Source organism: Ostrinia furnacalis, unplaced genomic scaffold (genome assembly GCF_004193835.3).
Source record: "Ostrinia furnacalis isolate ACB-3 unplaced genomic scaffold, ASM419383v2 OfSCF2047, whole genome shotgun sequence".
NCBI lineage: Eukaryota > Metazoa > Arthropoda > Insecta > Lepidoptera > Crambidae > Ostrinia > Ostrinia furnacalis.
Window position 1 is genome coordinate 680,567 of NW_021132286.1, and position 22,506 is coordinate 703,072.

Below are 22,506 nucleotides of genomic sequence, written 5' to 3' on the forward strand. Positions count from 1 at the left end.
AAATCAATTATGTTAAAAATCTTTGTTTTGTGTAAACTACTCTTATGCTACGCAATTGTGTCTTTTTAGTGGTGTCATTTTCATAAAATATTGGAATAAATGCATTTTTTTTGTAATTCTTTTGGTTACTAAAAATATTTATTTATATGGATATTAATATTTTCAAACGTGTGGACGTTAGAGCTAACTGTTAAGGTCAGGAAATGTAACTCATAATAGGTTAGATTTATTGTTTTCATCCTTGTTTTATTATTTATATTATCTAGATACACTGCGTATTACACACATCTCTTAACATCCACAAGCAGGAAATTGAATATTCAAATGACAATTCTTTGTCCACTGGAAACTATTCAATTAATTTCTTTATATGGGCAGCAGCTGAACATGTTATTTTCTTGAGTATACCCTTTTAAAATTACTACCAACTTCAGCCTTATTTCTTACGGATTGACACTACAAACAATAGAAGTAAAATCAGCATGATTGATTATTGCTACCTATCAATTCAGTAGGTACTTTTTTTCATTACACACACCAAACGCAACCTAAAATATGAGGTGATTTTGTTACTTTTTGGTTATGATAAAAAAAATGTTACTTAATGTTAATTTGTTAAGGGAGAGCGACTCCTTCTGGCACAGGTGCCATTGCACTTACAAGAAAGAGTCCACCTCAAATCCTATTAATTGTTGTTGTTAACGAAATAAACATTTTTCATTTTTTCATTTTTTCATTTTCATTTTTTCATTTTCATTTTCATTCAATACGCTTAATTCCAGCTTTCATCAGTAATTCAAATCAAGTATAGAAAAAATAAACTTAATTGGTAGGTAGGTACCTATAACTTAGAAAAAGACAAAAGCCTCAATCAAATATCATTAATATTTTCCCTACCCACTATCAAAAAATATTCAGGCAGCTATAGGCGGCCCGCCCTGACCGTTCGATGTTTTTCCTTTAGTATTTATGTAGGTATTTTTCGCGGAAAATTAGTAGGTACCTATTTAATAACAAAACTTGTTCAATTAATGTCGGTAGGCACATGAGGAAATTGCATCACCATTGATTATGGTGTAGTGAGGATGATGCTAATGCAGTATGCTTCCGATAGTTGACAAACGATTTGTTTATATTACCTTTAATTAATTAAATTTGTTTTATTAATGTTTATTAAGATTAAAAAGCTTTGATCTTATGTGTTATGAACACGATTAAAAAAAAGTATTGATTGTGTTTTTTCAGTGACTCACAAAACATTTTCTTTTTCAAGTAAAGCTTTGCATCTATTATTTTATTTATTTAAATATGATTTTACCGATTGTAATAATCATTACAATAATAATAATTTACACACAGAAAATTGTGTTTTGCGATTTATAATATTAATTAAAATGTTATTATGTAATTTTGTGTAAAAAATATACCTCTATGCGACAAGGGACGATGTATCACAAACGTGCACATCTAATTATAAAAATAAATTAAATAATCTTAATACTCACCATATATTTATTGTCCACGAGTAAAATCACTTTTATCTCTAACTAATTTACAAATCACAAATTAGTAGAGTTACACATTTTGCTTTATCACTTCGTTATCGTAGCTCCATCACATTTACAGAGATTAATCGTGAGTCCGCCTGAAAACCTCCTTAGAAAGGCCTACGACCAACTGAAGTAAGATGCCAGAACTAATTTTCATATATACAGAGTAACTGGTTCATCTAAGGTTAAACAACAACAAATATATTTTTTTAATTAATTTTGAACTCTATCTCGATTGTAGTAAGAGCGGTGCCAGTGCGCTGCGACCGCGCAAGACGACATAGAGTACTAAACTGAACTAGAGGCGGCATGCCATAATGTAAGTAGGTCTAGAGGGGCTGTGGCCTTGGTCCATCCGCCGGTGGAAGGCATGGAAGGCTGGATTCCATGACGTTTCGTGTTCATTCATTATTGTGCAAATAAATACCGAATTTAATAAATGCTGGTAAGCTAATTCGTTCCGTTCAAACAATAATTCTACGCTGGAAATAATTTTAACCGTCAACAATCTCGAAAAGGCATTTTTTGAAGTTTTTTTAAATAGATTTTGCATGTTTTTCAGAGTAACACATGTTAAAAGTGAAATTTTTCATGTTGAACTTGCTTTAGTAGGATAATAATATTATGTTTTTATTTATTAATTTTTTCACCCCATTATTTTTTCTTTTCCACTTATCTTTTTAAAGTTGTTAAAATTAGAATTTACTTATCATATTTTTTTACATTTAAAAAAGTTTTGAAGATAGCGCGCTCTATAGTGTACTTACTCTACCATCCACCGTGCGTAGATTTTAAAATTTCATTTAAAATTTTTGTTTAGCTCAAGTTGTGCCTCTCTAAATATTCCTAGACGTTTTTATTTCAAAGACAGATGGTTATATGGAAACAAAGATACAAAATTAATGCAAATCTTACTGAGGTTAAAAGTCACTGAATTCGCAAGGAAATATCGATTTATTTTGAACAGAAACAATAATATGTCTATTAAGATATTTGTTTTACCTACACATTTGTTTGGGTCTAGTCAAAAGGATAAGTTGAAATTATATTATCTTATTTATTTATAAGTCAAAAATATGCTTGTGACAGATCTTGAGATTTGGGCATTAACAGTGACAACATAGAAATAAAACTATAGTATTTACAAACGATGCTTGCTTAAGTGAAGCAGAAAATTGAATGCACAGCGTTGAGTAGAGCTTTGTGATTAGTTCGTCTGTGCGTCCAAGCGCACGGTGAGACAGTATAAACCTGTGTAATTAAAATAAATAAATAAATCATAGTAATGTTTGTGAATACGGACGAGAAACTTTTTGACCGAAAAGTGATTTGGGTATGATTTAAAATCGCGTTACATCCCTTACCAAACCAATAAAATAGTGATAATTTGTGTACATTTCCTTCACAAGAATCGGTTAATTGTTACATTTATTAACGGAACAACATAATTTGAGAATTGCACGTTTCATTCAAACAGCACGCAATAAATGCACAGAATGAATTATGAAAATCCCATCCTGTAGGCCACGTATCTGGTGATGTGTCTGACATGCTATGTTTGTGTATGTGAGTTTGTTTCGTTAATTGAGCTTTAGCAAAACGCTACATGTTTCTTGTCGAACTATACTGTGGTTTAGATGTTATTTAAAAAAATGCTATAGGTATTTCAGACAAAGTATTGTAAAAAGTAAAATACATTAATATTTTTTTGCGAACTGTAAGGAAAAAAGTGGCGATCACAATAGATCGAACCAGAACAGACGCTAACACAATAAAAAAAAATGTTAAGGCAATGTGATCCGGTGGACAACGTCGTGTTTTAGTGGGTAGATCCCACCCTTCTAGCAGGAAGAATCCCATATCACCCACTAGTTGTCCCCATTCATCATCATCATCCTCTCAGCCATAGGACTCCAGAACCTTGCTGCTCCATCGGCCGTCAGTTCTGCGTACCTACTATGTGCCCTGCCCATTGCCACTTCAGCTTGCTAATCTGTCGGGCTATGTTAGCGAGTCAGCGAGCAAGTTGTTCCCATTGGATATCAGGAAAAGTTTTGCGCATACCCAACATTTCCCGACGTAAAACAGTTGCTCTGCTTTATCTCTATCCCTAACTGTTACTCCACTGTACTTGCTTAGTTTAAAGCAGAACGTTGACTTTTCTAGCAAGGTTTCTTTTCAAGAAGGCGTTGGATACAGGTCACTAGCAACCGGCCTTTGTGGAAATCATTGTAGGAACATATGTTCAGCAGTGGACGTCTTAAGGCAGAAATGATGATGATGATGATGATGATTATGTTGATGATGATGATGATGATGATGATGATGATGATGTTGTTGATGATGATGATGATTGAATTTTCTATTCTATTCATCCGGTCACCGAGCAGATAGAATTTCGCAAATTCGTTCAATGACCCCAAGCTACCCATCCTTATCGTTCGCGCGTAATAATTATATTGCTGTTGCGCTCGCACACTCACTGCGGCCGTCGCACAGCCGCGACGAACGATAAGGATGGGTAGCTTGGGGTCATTGTACGAAATTCTATCTGCTCGGCGACCGGACGAATAGAATAGCTTGGGGTCGTTGGACGAAATTCTATGTGTTCCGCGACCGGACTTTACTTACAGCCCGTCAGTGCGGCGCGGCGCTGTAATGGCCGAAGTCGCGCTCCTCTTCGTCGGTGGGCGCGCACTCGTCGAAGCACCAGAGGCCCGCGACGGCGAGCAACACCGTGTACAACGCGTAGTATGCTATGTACACCAGGACGCTGTACATTGCGCACGGGGTATAGCTAGACGGTTTTCTGGAACAAGTGACAGTCAAAGTTGAGTTCAAAGCCTTGTTCACAACAAGATCCTTAAGGACCCTCGCCAACAGCGAATTTTTGTTGTGATGCAGTCGCGCTGCTGTAGCGTGTTAGTAGCGCGTTGGCATAACTTTTGTGTGCTTTTGTAGTGCGTTGCAAATGCGACTATCGCGCGTTAGTAGCGATGCTGTCGCGCGTTTCGTAAAAGCAGTGGGCGAGGGCCCTAACTTCTTGGTAAATTCTCTACAAATGTACAAATGCGTATGCTATGTACACCAGGACGCTGTACATTGCGCACGGGGTAAAGCTAGACGGTTTTCTGAAACAAATGACAGTCGAGTTTAGTTATGAAATAAAGATTCAGCCAAACCAACGCGTGCAGATCGCCATCGCAGGCGCGATCAAAGGCCAATGATAGATAGCCCGACCTATGACAGTTCATGCGACCTGTAATTAGTCTTTGATCGCGCCGTGATCTGCACGCGTTGGTGTGGTTGAAGCATAATAAGTTTGGTTCAGTCAAATCAACGTGTGCTTTAAGGCCTCGTTCACAACAAAATCAAGTTGAGGTATGAGCTCGTTCACTCCAACGTATTGTCCATCGCCGACTTGCTGACGCAGTTTTTTCGCTTTTCCAAACCTTTATGGGGTAACCCATTGTTGGGTGATCATACAAAAAGGATAAATTCTATTGCTTTAACGCAACAACTTTCCCACAGAGAAAGAAGTTGAAATCTTCAAAATAAGCAATATCATCATCAACAGCCCTTTACAGTCCACTGCTGGACTATGAGCCTCCTCCACTATAGTGGAGGGTTTTGCCATAATCTCCACGCTAGGCAGGCGGGTTGGAGATCGCAGTTTAAAAGATTGATGTTTTTCAGAGAGCGCTGCTGCCCATTCTCTGTTTGATGTGTAGTCCCTAAGTCGCCTCTTACGACACCCGCGGGAAGAGTAGGGGTTGGTGACAAATGTATTCTACTCTGCCGTCACCACCAAAATAAGCAATATAATAAATAATAATTTAAAAAATCTTTCGGAACTTATTTTTTTTTTACATTGTTCCTGTCAATTTTATTGAGCCATGTGAATCTTTAGTTAGATATTTTTATTTTATGATGTGTATGAGGTCACTGTCCTCACTTAATGTCTATCCAAAACTAATGATTTTATTATAAAAAGATACTAAGTTACTCTGTACAGACGACATACTGTGGTATTGCATCTTACGTGGTTGGTAAAGACGGTATTTTGCAATAAAAATTATAATCTGATGTGCTGTCAACTACATATTAACGGGTACCTTAAGAATATAATTTCCTAAGTGAATACAAAATATTTCCGCCATATAAAACCTTTGAACTTGGGGGGAAATCCTACGTTCAAGCCATGAAATCATTAGTGGAAAACTGTTGTATCTCGATTCATTAACATTTATCTTTAATAATTGGTCTGTGATAATCGTTCATTCGTTCGTTCGTTTCAGCCGAAAGACGTCCACTGCTGGACAAAGGCCTCCCCCAAGGATTTCCACAAAGACCGGTCCTGCGCCACTCGCATCCAGGCACCTCCGCCGACCTTCACCAGATCGTCGGTCCACCTAGTGGGAGACCTGCCCACGCTACGTCTTCCGGCTCGTGGTCGCCACTCAAGAACTTTCCTGCCCCAGCGGCCATCAGCTCTCCGAGCTATGTGCCCCGCCCACTGCCACTTGATTTTAGCGATTCTGCGGGCTATGTCAGTCACTCTGGTTCTCCTACGGATCTCCTCATTTCTGATTCGATCACGCTGGGAAACTCCGAGCATAGCACGCTTCAACGCTCTTTGGATATTTAGCTTCCAGATAATCGTTAACACAAATTAAAATATTTAAAAAACATACATAAAGTTGTCCACTATTGACTGACTGATCTAAAATGCATGCAGTTCTTATGATTTAGGCATTAACTGAGAAAGGATTTTTCAAAGGTGACCCCAAAAAGGTTAAAACAGGGCTCCAAAGTTGAACGCGAGTGAAGTCGCGAGCAAAAGTTAGTTCAATACAAACCATTGTTTTTGCAAGAACAATAAACAAGACAACATAATAAAATTAAATTATGTTTACAACTTATTAAAAATATGTTGTTTAGACAATTAGGTACTACAGCAGAATAATTAGTTACATAATGGGGCTGTTTTTGTTTTGAACTTGACAATCATGGCCGCTGGTCAAAGTCGAAAGTTAAATGACATTAAACATCACAGACTTCTAAAAGAAGGTTTTCTCGAAGATTATCCAGTGATTTTGTTTTCAGATACTCATAAGCTATAAATTTATTTAAACTACGTGTAACATGCACCAAAAAAGTCAAAAGGCATTAATTTCAAGGCATTGAAATACACATAATCACAATTGGGGAGGGGGAAGATAGGAATACCCCAAATAAAATAAACGGGGAACTCGAAAGGTAAACGTAAAATATTAATGGTACTGGTACATAAAATATTCTCGGTATATAATATAATAGGTAGCGGGAAGCCTGGATACGGGCAGCGCAGTACCGTGCATTGTGGAAAACCTTGGAGGAGGCCTTTGTCCAGCAGTGGACGTCATTTGGCTGAAACGAACATAACATAGTAACAGGACACCCTTATGTGCAATTTTGCAAATAATGGACAACAGATTATCAGCTGTCCCTTCAATCCAAAAAAGACACTGTTTCATAGGTATATGATTTAATTACTAAATTAACTACACTTACTAATGCGACGGGTTATAAGGATTCATTACAACACTATGAAGTAATTCGTCCTTGATTACACTATGCATTGCGCGGGTCACAGATTTGAACCCTTAACCGGTTCTAGAAATGCCGACAGGTATGTTAAATGGCAATAGAATACCAGCGTTCATCCTTCAACGTATTAAATTGGTAACTTGATGGTTACTGAAACAGCTACGATAGGATGTACCATAGATTTAAACGGCCAGTTCGAATAGCACGCTAAGAACATCCTACTTAATCACTACATAGTATAAAACAAAGTCGCTTTCCTGTCTGTCTGTCCCTATGTATGCTTAGATCTTTAAAATTACGCAACGGGTATTGATGTGGATTTTTTAATTGATAGAGTGATTCACTTAGTACCCGTGCGAGGCTGGGGCAGGTCGCTAGTAATATTATAAGTGCGAAAGTTTGCAAGGATCTATGGATGTACTATGTTTGTTAATCTTTCACTCAAATACTATAGAACGGATTTTCATGAAACGTTTAGGAAAGGTGACGCATTAAAAATTCTTACCTCAAAATCTAGTTTCTGTTTTTTTTCCAAAAAACGTTATTTGCAAAATTCATACAAATGACACATAGTTGACACGCGAGTGTAATCGTAACGTAGCGAATAGTCATGAAGTTTAAAAACCTTAAAAAATGCGACTGCTTCAAGCACCATTAGTCAACTAGGTACATAGTTAGGAAGGATCTATGTATGAAAGCTATAGTTTTATACATATATATAGACTAGACGGATCTATACAAGAAGACTAACTATAGATTGAGTAAAGACTAAGGCCTAAACTGTTATGACAAAGTTGAAGACCTTGAATTGAAGGTCAAAGATCCTAAGAGATAAAAGTTCACGAATCCCGCAGAACTTGCGGATTCGGACGTGAGATAATATTCCTGATACTGTGTTATGACTAGATTTTATGACTGAGATTAGGCAATTTGGACAATGTCAAAAAAACTCCCCACGGAAAATTAATTGTTGGTAATCCCACGCATGTAAAATGTCACAAATGCTTTACGATCGAGTAATTTTGTAGTATTCTCTTAGGTATGATTTTGGCCATGGCTAAGTAAGTAAATAACGGTTTATCTAATGGGTTAACGTTTGGTAACGTTGGTTAGATCCTAGTATCATGGGTAAGTTGCCAGAAATATTGAGTTACTTATGAAAATCTGGAAAGGTTTATATTTTTTAGAACTCTACGACAGCTGGCGGCTTGGTGTCGGCGGCTTTATTCCAAAATAATCATTTTGTGTACATAAAACATGTCAAAAGTCGACGACATATCAGCGGGTTTGGTATCGTATAGACAATTAAGCAATTGTAGCAGACAAATATATTAATTTGATATCGAGAAACATTTCAGATATTAATGTAGTACTATTGTTTTTTCCTGAACAAAAATACGCATCTATAACATTTTTCGATTTTTAAGATCACCATCGAGTTGATCCGACCGTCGTCGAATCAAAACAGTATTCGCACAACAAAAATGCAGTCGAATGCGTCTGGCACATCGGATCATGTCGCAATTGATCCGGTGTGGTGCAACTTGCCTTTCTAGAAACTACACAAACTAAGCTGTGCCTTGAAGCGAGATGTAGCCTTCCTATATTTTCGTATCACTTAAGCATTGGCAGATGTTTATGCTTAAGCCCGTATTCACAAACAATGCTTGCTTAAGTGAAGCAGCAAATCGAACGCACAGCGTTAAATAGAGCTCTGTGATTGGTTCGTGTATCACCCTATGCGCCCACGCGCACTGTGAGGCCTCATAGTAATGTTTGTGCATACAGGTGTTAGTATGAAACCATGGTTGTGAGCTCAGCTCATATGGGTACATAAGTTTCGAATGTTTAGCGTTTGGTTTCGTGTTAGGGTAAGATGAATGACCTAGAGTCACTCTATGGGGGACTCAGTTCTATGGATGATGAACTCTTAGGCTGAGTTGCACCATCTTACTTTAACTTTGACAAACGTCAAAAATCTGTCAAACTCCATACAAAATACACCGGTTATCGTTAAATTTACGGTTAAAGTTAGGTGGTGCAAATCCATCCTAATCTACATGCACCGACAAATTATAGTACCTACAGGTAAATACTTGCCCTGGTTTTATTTCAAGTAAAGGAGATATTAAATTGAAACCGAGTCATTAAATTAAGAGCAATTTACAGAATATTTCATTGAGCAAATAAAAAAAACTATGTTTTTTGTGAATTGCAAAAATATTTCAGCGTAATGCATTTTTGCAAGGTAACAAACGAGTGTTTCTTTGCAAAATATTTGTTAACCGTCTGCGGCTTTGTTGCGCGCCGCAACTTATATAAGGTTTTATAGTCATGGTGTAGCTTTGATCTTAGCCTTTAGGTGTATCATCAATTAATATTACAGTGACAGCACACAGACTGTTACATTATGCATTTTGTTTAATGCAAAATTGTTACTATCTACTATATAAAAATAAGTCGGGTTTTCCTCCCTGACGCTATAACTCCAGAACGCACGAACCGATTTCCACGGTTTTGCATTCGTTGGAAAGGTCTCGGGCTCCGTGAGGTTTATAGCAAAGAAAATTCGGGAAAAGGGGGTAAAACGGGATCCACGCGTACGATGTCGCGGGCGGCCTTTAGTTATAGCAATATATTCTTTCAACGGCAACGCGTGATAAGTAACTTGCTTCTGGATGTATTGTAACTTCCTAATTTTTTTTATTTTTAAACCGGCAGACAGTGGTGACTGAGTTTGTTGCGGCGCTTCTTCTCAGCACATCTTGCCAAATGTTTGTTTCGAACCGCTGGTAGGGCAAAAAAAGAATGTAACATGTATAGGCTCCTTAAAAGCATTTGACGATTTGTAAGTGCTAATTTAATCCCAACTATATAATATTATAAATGCGAAAGTAACTCTGTCTGTCTGTCTGTCTGTCTGTCTGTTACGCTTTCCCGCTTAAACCTCGCAACCGATTTTGATGAAATTTGGCATAGAGATAGTTTGAGTCCCGGGAAAGAACATAGGATAGTTTTTATCCCGGTTTTTGAAACAGGGACGCACGCGATAAAATTTTTCTGTGACAGACAAAATTCCACGCGGGCGAAGCCGCGGGCGGAAAGCTAGTTAGTTTATACAAATAAAAGATAATTTTGATTTGATTTAAGTAAAGTAACTTGATGTACCGATGTCTTGAACAGACGAAACTACATTTTGAACCATTTAGTAGATATTTTGATGAGCGGTAACTAGTATTAGGGATCTTCTTAGCTTCAAATTCAAATTATTCAGTGTCTAATTAAAAGTAATTTTGAAAATTCTCGTCTCCATAAAAATGCTACTTTCCGGGCGATGATCTGGGCCACTTCAAGTAGATTTTTTTTCAATGTTGACTCCGTACAAAAAGTTTTTGAATATAGGCACCGGAATTGCGCATAGGGTTATTTACTCACTGTATTTATTTCAATACGGCTCCAATAAATATTTTTGAATTTCAATTTGACGTCACGTCAAGGAAAATTATCTACAATAGCAAAATTTTCGAAGATCACAAAAAAGCTTATAGAAATAGAAGCATAATTAGTAATAATTATTATACAAATGTTATGTCAAGCTGAAAATTATATAACAACAGCAAATAGGAAGAATAGTCATCGTGACTTGAAGATTTGAAAGGCCAAAGATTTCGGGGTTGATGTAATTTGATAAATTACTAATGTCAAAATTAGGTAACAGATTCAGCAATTAATTTTTTATTTAAATTTCCAAAATTCAAAGTTTGTGTAATATTAAATTTTAGGCTTTCTCAAAATCATATAACAGTACAAAAACCGGTAACATCCCAGCTGCATTCCGAGCTCATCTCACTGGGTCAAGGTTATTGACATAATTTTCGCTTGTCCGTCCGTTGCGACACTACGAGTCGCCATTAATCTATGTCAATGGACATGCGACAAATTTGTCAAAAAAACCAAGTAGAATAGCATTGAGTAATGCTGCGTTTATGGTAGAGCCTAGATCAGATTTCGGAATTGTTTTTGCTACTACGTGCCTATAGTCGGGTAGTTAAATCAGTATGGGCATGTATGGAAGTGTGCCCCGATTTATTCTTCATACAAATTGGAATCGGGCCCAATCGGCCTATTAATAATCGGTAGTCTGCGCTTAGGCTAAAGGAATAAGATTGTTGAACTGAAATCGATAGGAAACGGGACCAATATTCAGGTGGAAAGACCCGCATTTGAAAAACATGAAAAAAAATTAACATCTGTGCTTTTCCCAATAAGTAGAGTCCACATGATTAGTCAAAAAGCTGGTGCAAATCCAACACAGTATTCGTTCATATTTTTTGTACTTTTTTTGGCATTTTCAACAAAAATTGTGCGCCAGGTCCATTGCATTAAACCATAAAATTTCTCGATAAACTATTTGAAAGTAGAGCTTTATTTTAAATCGATGCTTCTGTTAAAGTTTCAGTTGGTGAACTCTAGCCTTCAGCTAAAAACACAACTGCATCATCATTCAACTAAGCTTCCTTATGTTTTTTTCAGTGCATCAGCAACACTATTTAGTCTCATATCATCCTCCATAATTTGGCCATGTGTCCCCTAATCTCTTCACCTAGAATCTCCTAACAATTACAAAACTGACCAGTCCACGCCCTTTAACCGGCCACAAGGCCAGTCCCGGCAAAATATCACACTGGCGCGCAGTTCCGAATGCGTTGCGAAAGTGTTAGCAAATTTATCGTACGCGGTTTCGTAGAAATGTGCGCCGGCAGCCGACCTTGCCTGAAGCTGTTATTAATTTATGCAGATTTGGTCTCGTAGAACTGTTGGACAGGTTGTGTGATGACGAAGAAAAGCGGCCAGCTAGGGTACATTACATGTTATACCTCAACGTAGAGTTTGAGATACAAAAATGGCTTAATGTGCTTATACAGAGCCTGTGCAACCAGGATCTACAACTTGTCAATTAACAAGGGAAAATAGGAAGTTGCAAGTCCATGGCTGAGTTGCACCACCTTATTTTAACCGTAACAATTACAATAACCAGTGCTTTTTGTATGGAGTTTGACAGATTTTTGACGTTTGTCAAAGTCAAAGTAAGATGGTGCCACTGAGCCCATGAGTACAGCTTAACACCGACCAATTATACTGCTACTCTACTTCAGAAATTTTATACAAAGAAGACTCTTTAGTCCTAAATTCTTAGTAACATTACCCTCCACTCTTCTTGTTTAAAGTAAATATTTACTTCTGTGTTTTTGTATGATTTAATAAAAAATAATACAATAAAGTACACCAATAAAAATCCTTTTCTGCCAGATGTAGAGGTGAAGATAACGTGAAATAATTTCCATACAACACGGTGGTCATTCAGCTGTCAAATTGGCAATCAGATTGGGCTCGCGATGAGTTGACTTGACAATATCTTATTTTTATTGTATGCAGCTCATTACGAATGTATTACGATGTTTTCTTTCCCCGCATTGGTATTTTTTATTCCGTTTGTATCAAGCTTTTAAAATGGAATGATGTACACACCTTGTAAAGCGAAACTTTAAGTGTCTTCAGGTGTGTTTGTTTAAAGAATTTTATAGTTACAGAATTGGTTTCAAGTTTTCAGCGGTGATTGATTCACTTACCGCAACTATTTTTTTTTTAACAACGAGGAAGCTCTTGGCCTGTATCTCACCTGATGGTAAGTGACGTTTATTTTATTAGCTGTTTAATAACGGAATTCTGTAAAGCAATTTCCCATAGCAAAAAAATTACGCTTTATCCTTGCACAATTCTTCCATTTGCCTATGGTAAATTGACGAGGGACGTGTTCTTGCTCCATATGACCTAGGTAGATGATGATGCAGTTTAACTTTTGGAAAATTACATCTAATACATGTATTGCAGTAAGAGTTTTTAAGAAAGACTGTGTACAATGTAATGAATGGACACGATTTCGCGCAACGAGCATCGTGTTTTTTTATGTTATTATTTAGACAAAACCATACGAAGCGAGACGGTTGTTGCGATAAAATATTTCGTCCTATATAACTCTTGACATTGGCACAATTTAGCAATACTGTTACACTTTTCAGTTAGATGTATTTGTAGATAATAAAATAATATGTTGACAAATTAAAATAAAATCTAATTGCTTTTTGTTTTGTAGTTCACAAATGAAATGTTAATAAAAAGCTGCGTTGCATCATTTTACTTCGATTTTATCAAACATCAAAAAGCTGTCAAACTCCATACAAAAAGCACTGTTTGTTGTTAAAGTTACGATCAAAGAAAGGCTGAGTTTCACCACCGAATTATGACCGTAACTTTATCGATAACCGGTGGTTTTTGTATGGAGTTTGACAGATTTTTGACGTTTGTCAAAACTCAAGTAAGATGGTGCAACCAAGCCTAAGTTGTTGTAACTCAGCCTAAGCCTAGAGCCCAGCCTTTTATTATTATGTAGCATACACTCAATCTGTGAAACTGATTAAATTAAAAAATCTATGACACTTTGATGATTTTGATTACCTAGATATTATTATATCTGTGTCAATATAGCATTAATTTACTTTATCTGCATTTCCATATTCAAATTAGGAATATCTAATTAAATGTTCCTTGGGTGAAAATTTATAGGTTGATAAATCAGCAATTGTGTTTGATGGACAAGTTAAAATGTACACTTTAGACAATCTCTACGAAGGGTTCTAAAAGTTATAGCTAAATAAAACGTCTCAAAATTTTGGAAAACGACTTTGACATCGCCAAAAGCCCTGACTCACGGGGGTCCTCCTTGATTCAACTTTCAGTCAATTACCGTAAACCAATTACAACATATAAGACAAATATTGTCCGATAACCTTCATCAACTAAGTGGGAGAGAAGTATTGCGCACGAGTGGCGCAACGTCCGACGTGGTCCGGCCGACTCGGAAACTACAAGTTCGAGCGACATAGATCGCTCGAATTCCTCTCTACAAAATATGGCACCAGTACTAAAGCTTAGCCCAGTAGTATGTTCATACTTGTCTTTCAACTGTGTTTTCGTCAAGTAGCTAACAGTTCACTTGATAGGACCTCATAGTAAATGATTACTGTTCTTGGTTTGTCTCCTCTCAAAAGTTATTTATAACTTTGTTTGTCACTGTTATTCATCTTGCAATGGAGGGAGGCGATCCTTTACTTCGAACTCCTCTTAGGCTGGGTTGCACCATCTTACTTTAACTTTGACAAACGTCAAAAATCTGTCAAAATCCATATAAAAAGCATCGGATACCGTTATAGTTACCGTTAAAGTTAGGTGGGTTGCAGCCAAAATTTCAGGATATTCTGGTTAATTTCTTTGCGGGCCCAATGATTATGACTGTTTAACTTTTCCTAGGGACAAACTTGACCTTCACTGGTTGGGGTTCTTGGCGGTCAAGCTTAGATCTTCGCTACACAGGAGTTGCAGCAGTGAAAACAAACGATAGGAATAGTCTGCTAATTGTGGTTCGACTTCGAAGCGATCCTGTTTTTAAGTCCTGTTAACCCCTCGTACTAAGCTAAATACTATGTTACAAATTGGGCATCACAATCAATACAATAGCCGAGCGGCGAGGTTCGAACCCGCCTTCCTCGGATGTCGAGTCAGCCAGTGCGTCCCTTTCACCGTTCGGTTATCGTGGCTTCGAAAGATACTATCCGTACCTAAATTCACATTACAATACTCATTATTCTATTTACCAACTAATTGTGCCTTTGTAATTAAAGGAAATTCTATAATTTAATTGGGTATTTCGTCAGTCAGTAAATATGCATCAAACTATCCTTGGATATTGCAAGTGCGAATCATCCGATCGAAAGTGAGGCAACTGCGTGACTGGTTTGTGATGGGTGGGGCTCATGACTTTACCTATGTTTGATGTGGATAACTATTATTCTAAAGCCTGGTCAAGTTAACTGCGTACCTGGCCATCGTGACGTCACAACGACGCTCTGGTACGGACGGGGCGAACGCGTGGAGGTGTGCATGACTTTACCTATGTTTGATGTGGATAACTACAGCCTGGTCAAGTTAATTGCGTACCTGGCCGTCGTGACGTCACAACGACGCTCTGGTACGGACGACGGGGCGAACGCATGGAGGTGAGGGAGAGTCGCATTCCAGCCAGGTGCGTAGTTAACTTGAACGGGTTATATTGTATGTAATTTAACCATATAAAATGTTCATTTAGCCTCAACTAAGTCACGAGCTATATCTCTCTCGTTCGTTCGTTCGTTTCAGCCAAATGACGTCCACTGCTGGACAAAGGCCTCCCCCAAGGTTTTCCACAATGAACGGTCCTGCGCTGCCCGCATCCAGGCTCTTCCCGCGACCTTTACCAGATCGTCGGTCCACCTAGTAAATCTCTCTCAAGAGATCCCAATTAGATGGATTATTTAGATTGATAGAATTAATTGTAAATACACATAATACTATCTTAAAACTTAGAAACTATAAACAAATGGTTATGTATTTAAGTACAGACTTCAAATACATAACCATTTGTTTGTACTTTCTAAGTTTTAAGATAATAAAGAGGACCCTGTAGCATGACGTATCTTCCGTAGAACGAACAATCCCCATATTAAGTTTATTTTCACTGCTGACTTCACTGCCTGGAATATCAGTTTTTCAGTAATCCTAACAAAACATTTTGAACTTACAACTGATTCAAGTCAATGTCACAAGCCACTAAATGGTTTCCCAACAAGACGCCCCATACCCAATGGATGGCCAATACAATGACTCTTACCATTTTTGAAATCTTGTAAATATTTGCTTATTAGACACCAGTGTCAAATGAGGTGTCAATCGACACACGACCTTGCCCATAGTTCAGCTTACACAAACGTCAAAAGTTTGACAACTTCGATAAAGCTACTAGATGTAACAGCCAGGTAAGAACAGGCAGATCATGATAGCACCATTCATACAAATGTTATTGTAGTAGGTAGTAAGGTTCCCAAAGCCAGGGTTTATTTTAGAGCGTTGAAATTTAGGCTACCAACCGGGCGATGAGTAAATCATTGGGGTAGGCCTATGTTCAGCTGTGGACGTCCTGTGACTGATATGATGACGATACGTAAAAAAAAGATGATTAAACAAGACTGTTACTAGGTAGTACTAAAGAAACATTTGACTCTATTTTAGAAGTTACACCGAGTAGTACCTATCTTCCATAATAGAATAGTTTTATTTTATTTTTTCATTTAGGAAAACCAGGGTTTTACAGTGTGTAATGATGACATAAGATAGGCAACAAGTAAACCACTTATAGGTTCCCACAGGTAAAAACAATTTAGTGAGCCACTATTGCGATAGTACTATAAACACCATAACTATATACTGTCTGTCTTATATTTTTAGCTTCAACAAAAATCAGTTACACTTACTGAACATATTATTTATTGTTATTAACACTCTGTGCTGGCTGATTTGCTCTTACTGTTCAGCAGGCGTAAGTATCAAGTCGCTGTTAAACATTAGCACTAACACTGTCACTGAAAGTTAAGTAACGGCGCGTTAGGAAACCGCACAACGAAATAAATCGAAATTATTTGCAACACAGCATCTGTCAGGTCATCGGCTCTTAATTATTTGGTGTCGAAAGTAGTAACTAGATTAGGTAGTAATCTAGGCCAAAGTATTATGTGAAACCGTTTGGTCTAGCTTTAGATCTGTTTAAAAAAGATTTATAGTACTTATGTGACTTTTTTATCTAAATATATAAAACTCAAAGGTGACTGACTGACTGACATAGTGATCTATCAACGCACAGCTCAAACCACTGGACGGATCGGGTTGAAATTTGGCATGCAGGTAGATGTTATGACGTAGGCATCCGCTAAGAAAGGATTTTACGAAACTCCACCCCTAAGGGGGTAAAACGGGATCCACGCGTACGAAGTCGCAGGCGGCCGCTAGTTTAATCATAAAAGTATAGATTTGTGTGTAATATTTGGTATTGGAAAATCATTTTATGCGGTTTAGACATTTGTTTAGAATCCAGTAAAATGGTACAAAAGAAATAGTTTCCCCTGGAAAATTCCAGGGCTCAATAATCGACTTGACATGACTTTAATTTTATCTTGATTAATTAACTAATTTATAATTTATTGAACATTTTACAAGTCAAAGACTTTAGTTAATTTAATAATAACTCAATATTCTTAATTTGTTGATAAGCCAAAGACGTTTTTGGATGTGCAGTATAAATAAACAACTGGTAAAAACCTGGAATTATTTCTTATCAAATGAATATTAGTTCATAGAAAATTTCCGACCGGCTATTCAAGGGTGTAACGCCCGTATTAGGTAAACTATGAGGTCTCACAGTACACGTGGACGCACAGGGTTACACACGAACCAATAACAGAGCTCTATTCAACGCTGTGCGTTCGATTTACTGCTTCACTTAAGCAAGTATCGTTTGTAAATACGGGTGTAAGTCAAAGTCATCATAAACTTTCCGCTTGAGTTTTCTTATTTATTATTGAAAAATATTTTTCCGCAGCAATTTTATAGATAAACATATTTAAGAAAGACAAACATGGGTTTGATGGACGTCTTCAATCTAGAACCGTGTAGTAGTTTGACGTCATTGTTTTATGCAAAATTAAACGACTCTATTTTTCAACTTTTGGCCTAAAAGTTAATTTAATTTGCAACATTACTATGTTTGAACCAAATAAACAATTTTCTTTCTTTCTTTCTTTCTTTCAAATACAAATATGTATTTCTAAAATTACTAAATATATTTATGTTAATTGCAATTGTAAGCAGTGACTGCCGATTTGTATGAGAGGTTGCCGGTTCAATTCCCTTCGATCGGCGCTAAACTATACTGTGGTGAACCTATTACTAATACAGGTATACCTACCTGAAGGTATTGAATTCAGTAATCTTTTTAGTGTTAATAATTATTAAACGATATTAAAAAACCATTCAAAATTATAATAAGCATATCGAAGTGTCTACTAGTTGATACCACTTTAAAAAAAAAGATATTATCTTCTAATTTAAATGATGATCACGTTATAACTTATTTACCTAGATCCTAAATAGTACGAGTAGAATCAAACAATATGTTTTGTATTGCACAAAAAGCAGCAGCAAATACAACTAAAATAATAAATAAATAAATAAATAATAAATCTTTGGACAATTTCACACAGCGCCAGCTAGCCCCAAAGTAAGCAACACAATGCTTGTGTTATGGGTGCTAGCTTAACGGATATACTACTTATATACTTTTATTTTTTATTTTTTTATTAAATACATACATATTATACATATTTACACCCAGACCCGTCACAGAAATTAAAATTCATCATTTCAATTTCTGCCCGGCCGGGANATTTCTAGATCATATCAATTGTTCCAGAATAAGTTAATGTTATAGTTAACCTTGAAGAAGCAGTTTAAATTATTGCAAAAGACACACTAAGCGTCAATTGTAGCAACAAAGCATCCGCGGAATTTACATATTAATAGTCGTCCATTCACCACTGAAATAGCCAAATTTATTATTTAAATGTTACACATATTTGTTTACTACAGTAATTTGAAAGGATCCATCCAATGGCTCACGTTGATAAAATCTGTACATTTGTACAATTTTTGATACAGATTTGTTCCAGCAACCAAGACTTGATGTCATGATCATCATAAGTTGAGCTTCTTTTTTGTACCAATCTATCTCCATGCAGCAACAATTGACTAAGTAAGTAATTTGATATTTAAATAGTTCTACTAAAATAGAGATATTATCATTTCTCGTTTCTCTCAAAACCCTAACAAAAAATATTACTGAAATAAGTGAAGCAAAACGCAACTTACACCACTTCAATAGAGTGTAAGAATAGAACCATTGTACGATATGATTATTTCATTTTTTTGGACCCTTGGCCTGAAACTTTTTTTTTTGTTTTTCTGTATAGCAGTCAGAGCACTTGCAGCACTTTTCCTCAAAATAAGTGAAATCCTTAATGAAGATTTCAGGGAACTCCAAACTTATAGGAATCCCGCAAAACAGCTTCGTGCGAATATTAGAGACCTGCCTAGTCTACAGCAGCTCTCAAGATACTTCCTGGACAACTTCTAGGTTTTTGATTAAGTGGTTCCAAAGTAATGAGTACAACTACTACCACAGAATAATAATAAGTACTACGTACAGAAGTTTTACTTCGCGAAGGTATTTAAAAAAATGTATGTTCAATGTCATTAACAATATGGTGTAATTTAGGCTGTCTCAAGAGTCAAGCACCATTTTGTTGACAAATGTCAGTGATCGGCACTGCGCCGAAGCTATAGGGCTGACTTCGGTAAAATGATCTGACGTGAGGTGCCAAACTGCGGAAAATGGCAGAGGAAATACATGATTTAGCATGAATTATCATGAATAATATTAACTCTACTTATTTACCTCTCAGTGTCTTGAGGCAACTTAAAAAGGAACATTCTGTGTCTTTATTATTATTTAGGAAGTTAAATACTGCACAGTATTTAGTACACCATTTTTTTTATTTTCTTCCATCATACACAAGAATACGCGTGCGTGAGTCAATGTTCGCTCGTATGTGAGGCCTTGTCGAATAGTATCCTGTAGGTGGGCCATCGTGCGTGTTTTGTTTTCGATGTAAACTCGCGGAGATGAACAGGCCTGCTACTACCAAGTGTAGTACTGTACAACTTACAATATACGAGTAAATTAATACGTCTCGGTTTACACACGCATTTTGTAGCACATATATGTATACCTTTCTAATGGTACGCGCTTCGCTTTAAGCAGTTACTTTAAGGGTAGTTTCACAATATCACAATACGCAAAAGACAATATTGCATGTCATTCGTGACGCAATTGTCCGGCAATGTTCTCTATCTTGACGCATTGCCACACTGTAATGACGACTTTCATATAAACCCAGATGATACTACAAAGGAAATAACTATGGTCACTGCTACTACATGCATACGTACCATCTGGCATAATAAATGTAGAGTCGACGGCGACAATTTTTTCCTGTGAAATAGCAACTACCTACCTATTAATAATGTTACTAGCGGTGTACGCGTAAAAATATGTATTTCGAATAATATTTCCCGTTTTTGCAACATTTTCCTTTACTGCTCCGCCCCTATTGGCTGTACGGTGATGTTTTAAGCCTAAACCTTCCTCGATGAATATCCTTGTACATTTTTACACTGCGCCTCTAGTCCCAAACTAAGCATAGCTTGTACTATGGGTACAAGACAACGAATATAAACATACTTAAATACTTTTTTTTTTTGTAAATACAAACAAATAATAATAGTAACACCCAGACCCGTCACAGAAATTAAAATTCATCATTTTAATTTAGAATCGAACCCGGGACCTCTCGGCATAGTAGTCCGTTCTGAACCACTACACCAAACGGCCGACTAAAATGATGATAAATGGTCTATCTGTCGCAGGCAAATTGTATGATTCCGCATTTTAAAAACGGCGTCGTCAGTTTACAAACGCTCGCTGTTCTATGAAATTCCGAAGGAAAAATGTAAATAATCTCAAGAGATTAGACCATACATAACATGTAACACATTTAAACGACTTCACTCGTATATTGTAAGTTGTGAAACAGCAAGCATAGTCCAGTATAAAATATTAATTAATTTCTTGAACATATTCTTTCTCACGTTTCAACTCTGATTGACCGAATATACATTACCATTTGTTACAAACGGGCTACAAAACAAAAGTAGGTATTCGCAATAGACAAGTCCCACCAACAGTGTAATAGTTAAAACCTTTTATTTTCTTTGGATGCGCAAACGCTGCGCAATTCTATAGTGATTTGACACGGGAGGTGATTGCTGCAAAAAACGTCTGAACGTGCGGTGACCATGGTTTGTGTGTACGCTAATATTGTACATTTATGAAAAGATATACAATGCAATAGATAGTTAGGTACAAAATTGTGGATTTGGAATTGGATCTGAATCAAGTAAGTAGGTACCTACCTACCTAGTATAAAATTTACATATTCTAAAATTTTAACTTCCAAGGTCACAAAATGGATGGGAAAATTTACGTTTTCTTTTTCAGTTCAGAATGGTCTGTAATTAATATTTCAGTCCTTTGGTTTGGTTCCACTCGGTGCATTTTCTGGATTTAAAATAAGTAGTAAAATCTAGTAGAACTTACCTATTCTAATCTTATCTTTCAAAGCGACAAAATCGAAATTTTTCCAGAAAAAATGCGGTCTAGTCGTTTTTTAGGGAAAATCGATGCAGAAGCATGTTATTAATATTCCAGTCTGTATAAATGCCTTTTATATCCTGTTACGCTGGTAAATATCCAGTTTTTCTTTACTATGCATAAAGTTTGGTCACTCTATTAGTGCTATGATCCACTCGGTACATAATTATTCTGGAGATATCTAAAGTGAGTAGTAATATTTAGTTTCTCACTTCACTTATTCTAATTATAATCTTCCTTGGAAGAACCTTAACCTTGGTTACAAAATCGAAAATTTTCTCATTTTTTAGAAAAAATGAAAAGCCGTCTGAAATTATTATTTCAGTATTTGATAAAATGCCTCTTACAACCCCTTATGCTGGTAACTATCCGGTTTTTATTTATTATGCACAAATTTTGGTCACCCTATTAGTGCAATGTTCCACTCGGTGCATTTTCCGAGCGGTTTACACGTTTCCAACCGATCTGAGGAAATTCGCAAGAAAACTAGGTGAGTGCCATGCGATAAGCTAATAAATTAAGCAGCTTTTGCGAAGTTTTCTTATACGCAGATTTTCTCAATACTTAGCCATGTTACCTACATACTGTGTGGATTGGAATTGAATGGAAAACTTAGGCACTAGTGGAACCATTACTGGTTGTACCAGTACAATGATGTTGATTTATCAAAATCACAAAAAAAATAGATTATAGAGTAGAAAAGACTAAAGAAATAGCAAAAGGCACAGAACTTCTTTGGTCAATAGCACATGGAATAAAATATTGATTCTCCAAACATTTCATTTAAGATGACATTTTAAAATTAATAACGTTTTGTTTGCACGATGGTAATTAAGTTCGTGGTAAAGTTAATCTTTTAAAATATTGTGTGCGTCAGTAGTTTCCTAGCAGGCGTTCATGAGTCCGAGAAGCGCCTTTTCAAAATGTTGAGCAAATCTACTTCTGGTGTATTTGCGCGTGTTATGATGATGCTTGTACTTTTTTATTTGTCATTCTTTTTTGCCTTTTTTTTATTAAAATAAACGGTGTACTTACCATGAGTTTATGTTAGGTGTACTCGCTAGCGACTGCGTTAAAAATTACATAAAATGTATGACGGACGCCTCTAGCGGCTAC

At 36.6% G+C, this 22,506-nt stretch overlaps 1 protein-coding gene across 1 annotated transcript in view; it reads right to left on the reverse strand.

The window, feature by feature from the left end:
- LOC114354382 (elongation of very long chain fatty acids protein 7) overlaps positions 1-1,817 on the reverse strand; it is a 72,196-nt gene extending 70,379 nt beyond the window's left edge. The window contains exon 1 of the mRNA XM_028306747.1: positions 1,506-1,817. The gene's annotated coding sequence lies outside the window, so the exon portion shown is untranslated. The remainder of the gene's footprint in view (positions 1-1,505) is intronic.
- Positions 1,818-22,506: the final 20,689 nt, after the last annotated feature.